Consider the following 11,003-nt stretch of genomic DNA (forward strand, 5'->3'; position numbering starts at 1 on the left):
TCAGCTAGCATGCAACTGACCCCAACCCCAAGCAGCAGCATCGGCCTCAGGCTGCAGAGCTCCAGGGGTGCCATCATCAGGCATCCACAGGAAGATGTGTATTTCCCTGAAGTCAGTGCGTGAAAAAAGCCTGACGAAGTGCAGCTCCAGGTGTGGGCTTGGCAGGAGCTGAACCAAAGAGATTCCCCTGTGAAGGAAGGCTGATGGGGAGGGATTTTGCACCCCTTCTCACGTAAACCCTGCAGTGTTTCCTGTGTAATATTGCTGTTTTGATGCAGCGCAAGCTCAGGCTTCAGGAGTCCAATCACTCAGGGTTTGTTTACACTGGGAGAGCTCTGCTGCTAGATATGCTGGCATCACTCCTCAGTGTGGATGTAACATATGCCAGAGAGGGAATTCCTCTGCCAGTCTAATGTACCACTTCCCCCAGCAACATTAACGAAGCCAACAAAAGCACTTCTCCAACAGCACAGCTGCACCAGTGGGGGGTACATGATTTTTACTGTTTTCCCCCTCCCCCCACCCCATGAAAATATTCCATAGGACTACCAAAGCCCTACAGAAGGGATGGATTCTCTTCTGGGCAAGCTGCCAACATCATCCAATAGCACTCACTGCAGAGCAGGAAAATGGAGACCTGTATTAAATGCACTTAGACACAAGCAGTGTTTCATCGGCCAAGAAGGGACAGGGGCCTCTGCCCACAGGGTCTCAGTGACCCATGATGAGGAGCGGCACGACTGAAACTTCTTGCAGATGAAGCTGGCCACCCCTGCTCAACTCCCCACCACGATGGGAGTGATGAGGCACTGGAACAGGTTGCCCAGATAAGTCATGGATGCCTCATCCCTGGAAGTGTTCAAGGCCAGGCTGGATGGGGTTTTGAGCAACCTGGTCTAGTGAAAGGTGTCCCCTCCCATGGCATGGGTGTTGGAACTAGATGATCTTTAAGGTCCCTTCCAACCCAAACCATTCTATGATTCTATGACTCTGGTGACAGGTAATGGCAGTAACCACATCATACTGAGAGATATGGAGAGAAAATGGCATTGTTCTAGGCAGCAAAGTTAGGGAGAGAGCAGGACTGTCACACTGGTTGAGGATCAGGGAGTAAAGCTCAGCCAGCCAAGGTGCAAGACACTGCTTCCATGCTGCCAGCTCACAGTACTTTTGCAAGCCCTGTCACGCTTGAAATCTCTTAAGGTTCCATCTCTTCAAATTACAGCCACTGGGTAACAACTAATTAAAATTCTTATTTAAGGAAGATGTATATTGAATTTCCCTCAGTGATTCATAGCCAGATTGTAATAATATATATGCATATTATATATAATATATAAAAATATATATGTGTGTGTGTATATATAAATACACTTACATACATAGCTAGTTTGCAAACTTCAAATTTAAAGCCAGACTTCCAGTTTTCTAAGGCTGGAATTACAGTCTTAAACTTTTCCAGCTGAACAATGTGGTGCTGTCAGCCACTAGCATGCAGCGTAACCAGAGGGGAGCGTGCTGGTCGCATCCCCACAGTTCTTCCTTTTCTCCACACAGACACAGCATTTGGAGGGTAGCAGTAGGGTACCTGAGGGCTAAAGAATCACTTTTTCTGTTGTCCATATTATGTAAAGGCATAGCAAGAATGTATATAAAAACTGTGGAAAAGACATTAATGAGAGTAAGACCAGCAGAACTACATTATTTTTCTGTGTTTTCTCAAAAAAAACAATTTAACTACCAACAGTTTCCTTAATTTCCCCCTCTTCTTAGGATCTGGCATGCCCTTATTTAACTCAGTCTAGACCTTTATGCAGGATCCAGTTTTCAAGGAAAAAGGCAGCACACACAGATACAAGTCCCCTGCTTCCTCAATGAGCACAGCAGAGTATATTTCTCTGGATAATATCCCAGTCACCAGAAATACAGAGCCAGTACATAGAAAAAGCAAGGCTGTTTTCCTTCAAAGCATTCGTGCATCCCTGCTCTCACAAGGCAGTAGGGGTCACATGGTAAATGACAAGTCTGTAACAGGACCAAACAGTCCTACGAAGCTCACAGTAACACTGATGAGAACAGCATGAATCCAGGAAAAAGGCACTCTAATGACTTTGGGATAACTTTTCCCCAGGTTCTCAGCTTGTCCTTGCAGTGCTTCTACCCTGGAGCAACAGCATTCATACGCACACCAGCGTTCCCCAAGTGTGCAGCCACCGCAGGCACAGCTGTCCAGCACAGATTATTCCTGCCAGAAGCACAATAATCTTCTTGGGAAGACTATTGCTGAGGGAAGAGAGTATATGCACATTAAAATGCAGATTTTGCTTCCTGCCTCCCAGGTCTAGTCCTGTGATGACCTGCTGCTGCTGCTGCAATAGGAGCAACCACAATACTTTCCCAACAGATTTCAGTGAGCGAAGGCAGGACAGCCTTTGGGGTCAGCCAGGCAGACCCCAACAGCCTCACCAAGGCTTCAGGGTGAGAACATCCTGCCAGAAGAACTTCCAAAATGTAAGTTGCTCGGTGCCAACTAGCACCTGGAAATTTCTACCTTAGGAGTAATGTCTGCACTGCTGATAGGATGTTCTCAAGCTCTGTCTGGGCTCCACATTCAGCTCACAGCCAGTGTTGCACCCTCTGCAAAGATACTGAGCTATGAAAATCATCACTTGTTATTAACTCTGGCTCCGAAACACCTTTCCCTTCTTCTTCCTTTATAACACATGAAATACCATTTTCAGGTCACACCTTGTCACAACAAGAGAGAAGTGTATTTAGTCCCAATATTTACACGTGAAATCTGAGATAAGTGAGCATAAACCTCCCTTTACCCGAGCCATAGGCACACACGCTCATGGCTGGTGACATGGCTGCCACACGTGGCAGCCCAAACCCTGCTTTTGGATACTCTGACTCTCAGTGCTTGTGCTCATACACAACAATTCATTTGCCTTGTGAATCGCAAAGAGTTAATTTATTTCTAAATTACAATTCAGAACCCCTCATTTAGCCAAAGACCTCAATCATTAAAAAGAGAATCATACAGATCTATGAGGTATTTGTACAAAGATCCTAATCTTTGCTGCCATCAGTCCTGGTACTACCCCAATTAATAACCAAATTAATGTCAATGCCAGTACCCAATCCTCCACAGGGAAAAGGAATGACGTTTTCTTTCAGCCATGCACCAAGTCTAATCCAGCAAGAGAGAGAGCTGCATCTGTTTTCCCGGGGCCAGCCCCATGCTGTCCGTCTCCCACCTCAGCGATGCGGGAGCAGCAAGAGGAAGCGGCAGTGTTTTGGATCAGCCTCCCACACGCAGCAGAGCAGCTCCTGGGTTGTTCAATCCTGTACTCAGTGCAACGGCTGGGGATGGTCCATTCGACGGAGGGGGGCCAGGGTGTGCGAGACCCAGCCGCACACCCAGCACTCTCCACATCCCCTGGCTTCAAAGCACTGAACCAGCTGCCCTCATGCCTTCCAGGAGCCCCTGACGGGAGGGGGGGCACCACAGGGTGTCAAATGGCTGCTGCATCACATTCCCCGATGCATCTTCCCTATTTTCCCCAAACAGAACAAAGCTGTCCTCAAAACGACGCTTTCTGTCGCACTGCTGACCAAAAATAAAAGTACAAACGAAACTTAATGGAGCGGGAAGCCTCATATGACAAGAAAAATTCCCGCTCCAATTCTGATCTGTGTTTACAGCGTTGAAAGTGGGTCAAACTGGTCTGTGATGGAGGAATCTGTTTGGAAAATGATCTCTGCGAGGAAAAACATCTAAGTGGCAGACAACTGCACTGCAATGCTTCCACGGGGATCCTTTCCCTGCCATCAAAGTAATTCAGTTTTACCACACAAGGTGGAAATCCTGTAACTTGAAGTTATGGGTTTTTATTCAAATTACTTAAATTCAGCAATTCCCTATCTTTTGGAGCAAATCAACTAACCAGGGTGTTTCAGCACAGATCTCCGTGCTTTAAAAAACTAAGACGTGGCTGGGTTTGGACAGGGTGGGGGAAGCTGTTGTTGGTTTTGTTGATTTTGTGTTGTTTTTTTTTTAATAATTGCCCTCATTTTTATTCATTTCCTGTGTTCAGGACAAGGTTATTCATCAGTACCATCACACTGCCTAACCCAACTATTTTGTTTTACCCTGTCATGGTCTCTTTCAAAATGCAAAGGAATGATTATTATATTAAATGGGAGCCCAAAAATAAGAAACAGTCTGTAACAATATTACTTTCCAAGGTATTTTCATTCCGACTTCTGGAAACCCAGTGAATTTAATATCTGTCCTTTCCTGTTGTTCAAGATAGAAGATGATTGTCATGCAAACAAGTTCAGCCAAAACTTCCTGGCAAGAAGCTCTGTAGGTTGTTCTGTGCAATGCTGGTATACAAATACACAGCAACCTAAAGGAAGACTATACTACAGCTTTGAAACCCATTAATTTGTTTTATCGACTTACAAAAATTCTGTTCTTTGACCTTCAAGTGCTTGATTCCTTTTATGGTCACACAATCTTCATTTTATTTTATTCTGCTAATTACTCTCAGGGTATCCAGAGGCTTTAAAAAGCACAAAATGCCAAAAAATGTATTACTACATTCCTGCACGTATTGAATCCTCTTTCTAATCTGTTTTTGAAAGAAAGAAATACATTTATAGCATTTTCTAGAAAACATCCCTAAAAGCACCCCAAACTGATAAACATGCCTTCATATTTATAATTTGTATTTTTTAAATGTTCTCTTTAGTTTTAGTTACTATTTTGTATTTACAGAAAAAAAATGAGCTCTGTGAGTCCTCAAAGTGTCTGCTAATGTCAGATATTTATAGAAAGTTATGATCTCAAATGATTTTAAGAACTGAATCAGTCTACATCCGTGGGACAAACCTCATCTCTTTTAGACTTCAAAAATGTCCAGTTTTAACTGGAGACTTTCAGGGCAAATAAGGAATAGAAAGGCTCATATTTTAAATGCACTCAGTATAAAAAAAGTAACATAACAAACAGAAGTAGCAAAAAATAATTGGAAGAAATACCACGGCACAGGAAGGGATGTACATTTTAAATCTTTTTACTAACAAACAAAGAAAAAGAATAAAGTAACACAGAAACAGCTCAGATGTAACATAGATGAGAACATGAAAGAGGTATGGGATATAAATTCTGAGTCTACAGAAAAAGAATATTTACAAAGTTAGATGGAAAAATGAGTTTGTGAGTCTCTTAGACACATCTATGAATTAGAAAGTGCGTTGTGAATGGCCCATCGAAATAAGTACAGTTACCCTCACAAAATCAAATATCCCCTTAAAAAATATTTAAAAGGGCTACTTCTCCCCAGACTCAAAACTGAGTCAAAGCCAGAGGAGACACAGCGGGTCAGCAGGGACGTCCAGAGCGGCCGCCTGTCCCAGCAGCCTGCTCAGCGCGGGGTGAGCTCGGGGAGGTGGGAGGCTGTGAGGCGCCAGCGTTCCTCCCGCCCTGGCTGCCATCCCAGCCTGCACACCACCCGCTGCAAACCCCGAGCTGCTGCACCACGAGGTCCACAATAAGTCCCACTACAGCTCTTTGCACGCCGGGCTGGGGTCGGGGTGGGCTGTGGGGAGCTGGGCACCTCTGCAAGCCCTCCTCTGCATATGGGTGCTGTGAAGGGACCCCTGCCCAAACATGAGAGGTGTTTGCTCCTCTGAGATGAAAAGAGAGCCTTTCATTCATTAACCAAGCTGTCCACAATTATACTGTAACAGAAAAGCACATGTAGTTGGGAAACTCCTTTAACACTTGTTTCTGTTATGCTTTTTTGTTTATTTTGTTGTTCAGTAGAGCCTCTTTCCCAGATTGAGTGCAGGACCCCATTTTACTAGGCTTGACATCTACACAAAGGGGAAAGACCTTTTCTGCCCTAAAGCTCAGAACCCAAAGTCCAAGAGGTGCTCAGGGAGTATGCCTGGAGTAGCACTGTAGGACAGGCTGCCAAAACCCTCCTTGGGCTTGGTGCCACCAGGCAAAAGAGCCTGGGGACAAGCAGGCATGGGCAGAGCCTGTCAGAGCCAGTGGACAGTCAGGTGGAGGATCCCCACCTGCCCCCAGCCCCACATCACATGTGTCACCCCAGATGGCAGAAGACATTTACCTGCTCTGGAGCCCCAGTTCACATCCCAGAGCACTGGACAACAGTTTGCACCTCATGTACCACCTCCACAAAGCCACAGCATCTTGGGAGCAGGGACACCCTCTTCAGCTCTGTTGCTCGACCAGCCAACTTTGGGGGAAATGGTGGCAGGGAAAGCTGGCAGCAGCAGCGGCAGTGGTTTCAGCTGTCCCCACTAGCCCCACTGGCCACCATGGTGGTCCCTGAGTTACCCACGCTCACACAGCCACCCACACAATGTGCCCGCTCTCATCACTTCCATGCCCACCCATAGCACTGTGGGCTCCCGTGGGGTTTCTGTACCCCGGTGCCACCTCCTAACGTACCTGCGAATTTGGGAGGCAGGAATGATATGCTACATCTGCAGAATGGGACTCCAGTCCAGAGCCACGACCTCCACGCTACAGTACAACACGAAACAGTAACAACCCCAGTGGGTGGCAAACTGAAGAACCGAAGGGGGACAGCCCAGCCCAGTGTCCTGCCGAGCTCAAGGCACTGGTTTCAACTTTGCAGGTCTGCGGACAACTTGAAACAGAGCCACAAAAGGTAACAAAAGCCCACTGTCAGCACGCTCCAATGAGCGGAGTGCTCTGCCAACTGCAAAAAGTGAAAAATACGCTGTTATTTTCAAGCAAGGAGTTATCCCATCAGCATAGCAGATGACCTTCATCAATCTTCTCTTCACCACCTTGGGCTGGCTCGCAAGGAAAGTTTTTTGTCAGTATGTGGATCTCTATGTGCACTACGATACTGAACGTCAGGTGGGAAAACGGTATTGTCCCAAGTTTTGAGGCACAACCAAACCCCTCTCCCTCTAGCTGAGCTACGACGGGAATTACGTACGCACACAGAACACATAAAAGTTACCTGACAGAGTACATTTTCTTCAAACACAACACAGACTAGAGCTGTAACGCTTTTTCAGCCCAAAAAAAAAGGGATGAGATTTTTTCCACAGGCTACCGAACAGTAAAGGACCCAAATAAAGCTAAAACAGCCTTCAAGAAAACTAAGCATCAAACGCTAAAATGTCCCTCAGAGGCTGGAAGGGATGAGCTGAATCACCTCCCAAGCGAGGTGAGGCACCGGCTATTCCAGCAGTTGCGTAGATAAGTTTGCAGCCGGCTCGTGGCACGCAAGAAAGGGTCCATAGCCCACCCCCCAAAATTAATGCATCTCCCGTGCACAGTCAGGACTCCGCTTTGGGGAGCGGAGCGTTTGCAAAACACTTGCGGAACAGTGGCCCCTCAGGGGGGAAGCCCTTCCAGCCCGGCTGCCGCTCCTCGCTCTTCCCCGGCCCCCCGACGGGGACCGATCCCCGCTCCGCCCTCCCCGGGGCCGGGGGTCCCCCCTCCGGCACGGGGTGCGGCGCGGGCGGGGCTGGGGGCGGCGGGCCCGGCCGCACAAAGGGCGGCGGGGCGGGGGGCGCCGCGCACTTACTTTGTTATGGTGCCCGGGAGCAGGCGGTCGAGCAGGCGGCAGAGCACCACGCCCGTCCTTCAGGGAGGACTGAAGGAAGCCCTCTGGGTCGGAGATGGTCTTTTTGGGCGACTCCAGCACGCCCAGGGCGATCAGCCACTAACGGTCTGCTCCGCCGAATTCATGGCGATGGCGGCGGCGGGGCGGGGTCGCGGCGCCCCGCGCCTCGCGTGGGTTTTGTGTCTCCCCCGGCGGGGGCTTCAGGCGGAGGCCGGCGGCGCCGCCCCCATGTGAATGCAGATGAGACGCCCCGGCCCCGCCGCTACAGACACATGCAGCTGCAGTGCCGCCTCCTCCCCGCCCCCCCGCCGCCGCCGCCGCCGCCGCCGCGCCGCCCCATGACATCACTGGCAGCGGCGGCGGGCGGGGGCCGCGCGCCCGCGGAGACCCGCGCACCGCTCCGCGCCCGCTGCGCGCACCGACGGGCCGGCCGGCGGGCGCCCCCCAGCGGGCGCCCGGAGCCTCCGCGGGCGCGCAGCGGGGCGGGAGCGGCAGCCGCGGGCACCGCCGGCAGCGAGGAAAAGTTGCGGGATGCCCCGGCCCCTCATTTCCTCCCTCGGACGGCGCCGTCGGCGCAGGGAACGACCCCCCACAAGCCTTGGGCTCCAGGCTCGGGGAGGCTGGTGTCGGACCATCTAGCTCTCGGAGCACCAGCAGCGGGGTCCGGCCCGACCGGCGGCATTAACGCGATCTCTGCCTTTGCCCGTCGTTCCCTTGCGCAAGGAAAGCCCTTCGGGAGCCTCGGCCCAGAGGCCGGGTCGCGGGCTCGCCCCGCTGCGCGCCATCCCCGCCGTGCGCCTGCCGGGATGCTCCATCCCCGGAGCGCCTCCCGCCAGCTTCCACGCCGACGGTCTGCGGCACCGCCTGGCAAGCCAACGTAAATACTCGGAAGGACTGTGAAGGCTAACCTGAAACAGAGCCTTCCTGTGCCTTTTATTCTGACAAAACCCATTCCTCAAGGCTTTGTTTGGACAGGACACTATGAGCAATCAGTATTTTTTTGTTAGGAGCTGGCTGGCGCGGGTTCCCAGGGTCCCTCCCTGATGCCATCAGCCTCCCTGATGCAGCACACGCGCCTGGAGAGGCGATACCACCACAGCCCCTGCTCTCGCCTCTTCCCCTCTAGCCCCACCTGACCCCCTCGAGGGGCAAAATGCCTTCAAGGCAGAAGTAGAGGGGATAATGCCAACCCAAACTCACCTCTCCTGTTTTGTTTCCAGCCTGGTGTACTGCATCTGGCACCATCACAGTCCCTGAGCAGTACCTCTGTTAGGTCTTCCTGACCCAGAATCTCCTTCCAAACCACAGGCCAGCACAGAAAGACAGAGGTGCATTTCGATTTGAGACAAGATAATCTAATTTCAACATTCAATCTCCTTCTGACCCATAATAGGTGCAGATTTTCTTAAATTCTGGCACTTTAGGTCAATACCTCCTCCAAAATTTGTCTTTCCTTTTGCTCCTTGTTTGGTCGAGGTGAGAGCAGCAGACTGGCCTCTGCCAGTATTAATGCCCACCCGGACTCAAGCAGGATGGGATAAACATTGCTGTGGGCACAGTGCACACAGCACTGGTCAGCAGGCATTCGTTGCCTCGGCATCCCCAGCAGGGGTACCCCAGTAGTTCCCCAAGCAAGGTAAGCAGCCATAGGGGCCATCCCTGGCACTGTCCCATGGTAGAAAACAATGAGCATGAGTTTATGAAGCTTTTTATGTGAGAGATGTGATGAGTACATGAACAAGGTGAAAAGTGCATGGCTGATTACAGTAGGGACCATGATGCATGACATGGTGTGGGAAAACCATCCAAAGGCAATGGAAGTAACAACACATTACAATGCAGAATAGTGATCTTAACAAAGCATAAATGGTTTCATTATAAGCAATATCTGGGTTATCACCGACTGACATCCATCACCTATCTCCTCACCTTTCTTCTGCACTTAACTGTACACCCTTCCATATTTATTTTGAGCAACAGCTTCCTATCCAATAATCGGCTAGCTATGAAGAACACAAGCATGGCAATACTTTGCCATTGGAAAATCATGTGGATGGATTGCCTGGAGACTTTTGAAAGAAGCTTGACACAGGTCAGGAAACCATTTCCAGATCTTTAAAGGAAATAAATGGAAGTGCCCAAAAGATTTAGGAGCATGCCACTCCCTTTCTAGCTTCCTTTCTTGTCAGACTTTCCCCTACAAGGTATTTACTGCAAAGCACCTGAACTCTTTGCACTCTTTGTTTTGTTCTTTCCTCCTGTGTGCCCCAGTACTGTCCATTTATACTGCACACTTGTAGGACAGACAAATACTTTGCATCTACACCATCCCATGAGTGGAACCCATGCCATGGTGGGAGTTTTGAGGTTACACAAACAATGAAACACATAATTACTGCAAATCTGTACTCCTTCTTCTTCTTTGTTTCGCAGTTAAAGATGTTCTGATTCTCGTATGTCCTGACTTTGACTGCTGCTTCTAAATCATAAATTCATGACATCTTTATTCAAGCATCCATTTTGATTGTATTTAAATAATCTAAATTCTTTCTGAAGGCATCTGAGAGGGATGATTTTAACCACGTTTTTCTGCAAAACATTTTGAATTTGTGCAAAGCTGAAAAAGTAATTTTGGTACTGACTCTCATAAACAAAGGATAGATATGAAGAATGTATGTAGGTTCAGGTAGCTTCCAGGCCTCAAATATCTTCACACAAGCAAAAAGATTCTTATATTTTGGGGCAGGGGGGAAGGGGTTCAGTTTAATAATATCTGGACCTCTTTTGAACAAGAAAGAAAGCAATATTCTATGAAATACATCAGGCAGTTTTGGCAGAGATCTAGTAGATTTAACAGCATATCATTTTCTATAAATAAAGATTAAGCAGTTGACAATTTATTTGGTCTTTTCCAAGCTTTTGTCATATTCTTATGAGAAGTTACTAAGGAAACCAGGTAGACATGAAGTAGAAGGAAAATTTCTGCCGTGGATTAGTGAGTGGTTGAAAAACAAAACAGCAGGAATAAATTGCCAGTTTTCAATTTGACCAAAAAGTTACCAGTAGAGATACTTCCTCTATTCTGCACTATGAATTAACTGTAAGTCTCCAAAGGACAATTATACTTCTGTGGGTTTTATTTAGTCTTTTATCCTGAGCAGTTGGTTTTGGAGGAGGGAGAGCAGGAGAGGAAGGAAGGAGTAAAGGTAAAGAAAGCTGCTCTTTCATTTTGGACTTTCATTTGCCATTTTCCATTTTGAGCTGTTAATACCTGCTCCCGGGCAGCAAAGAGATCCTTTGGCCAGATACACAACTTTCTGTTTTCCCCGTGCCAAACCAAGGTCAGGATTTCAATGT

General features: G+C 48.5%; 1 protein-coding gene across 1 annotated transcript in view; it reads right to left on the reverse strand.

Moving 5' to 3' along the window:
* ARHGEF7 (Rho guanine nucleotide exchange factor 7) overlaps positions 1 to 7,728 on the reverse strand; it is a 117,900-nt gene extending 110,172 nt beyond the window's left edge. Inside the window, exon 1 of the mRNA XM_039549900.1 lies at positions 7,608 to 7,728. The gene's annotated coding sequence lies outside the window, so the exon portion shown is untranslated. The remainder of the gene's footprint in view (positions 1 to 7,607) is intronic.
* Positions 7,729 to 11,003: the final 3,275 nt, after the last annotated feature.

This window comes from Corvus cornix, chromosome 1 (assembly GCF_000738735.6).
Source record: "Corvus cornix cornix isolate S_Up_H32 chromosome 1, ASM73873v5, whole genome shotgun sequence".
Classification (NCBI taxonomy): Eukaryota; Metazoa; Chordata; class Aves; order Passeriformes; family Corvidae; genus Corvus; species Corvus cornix.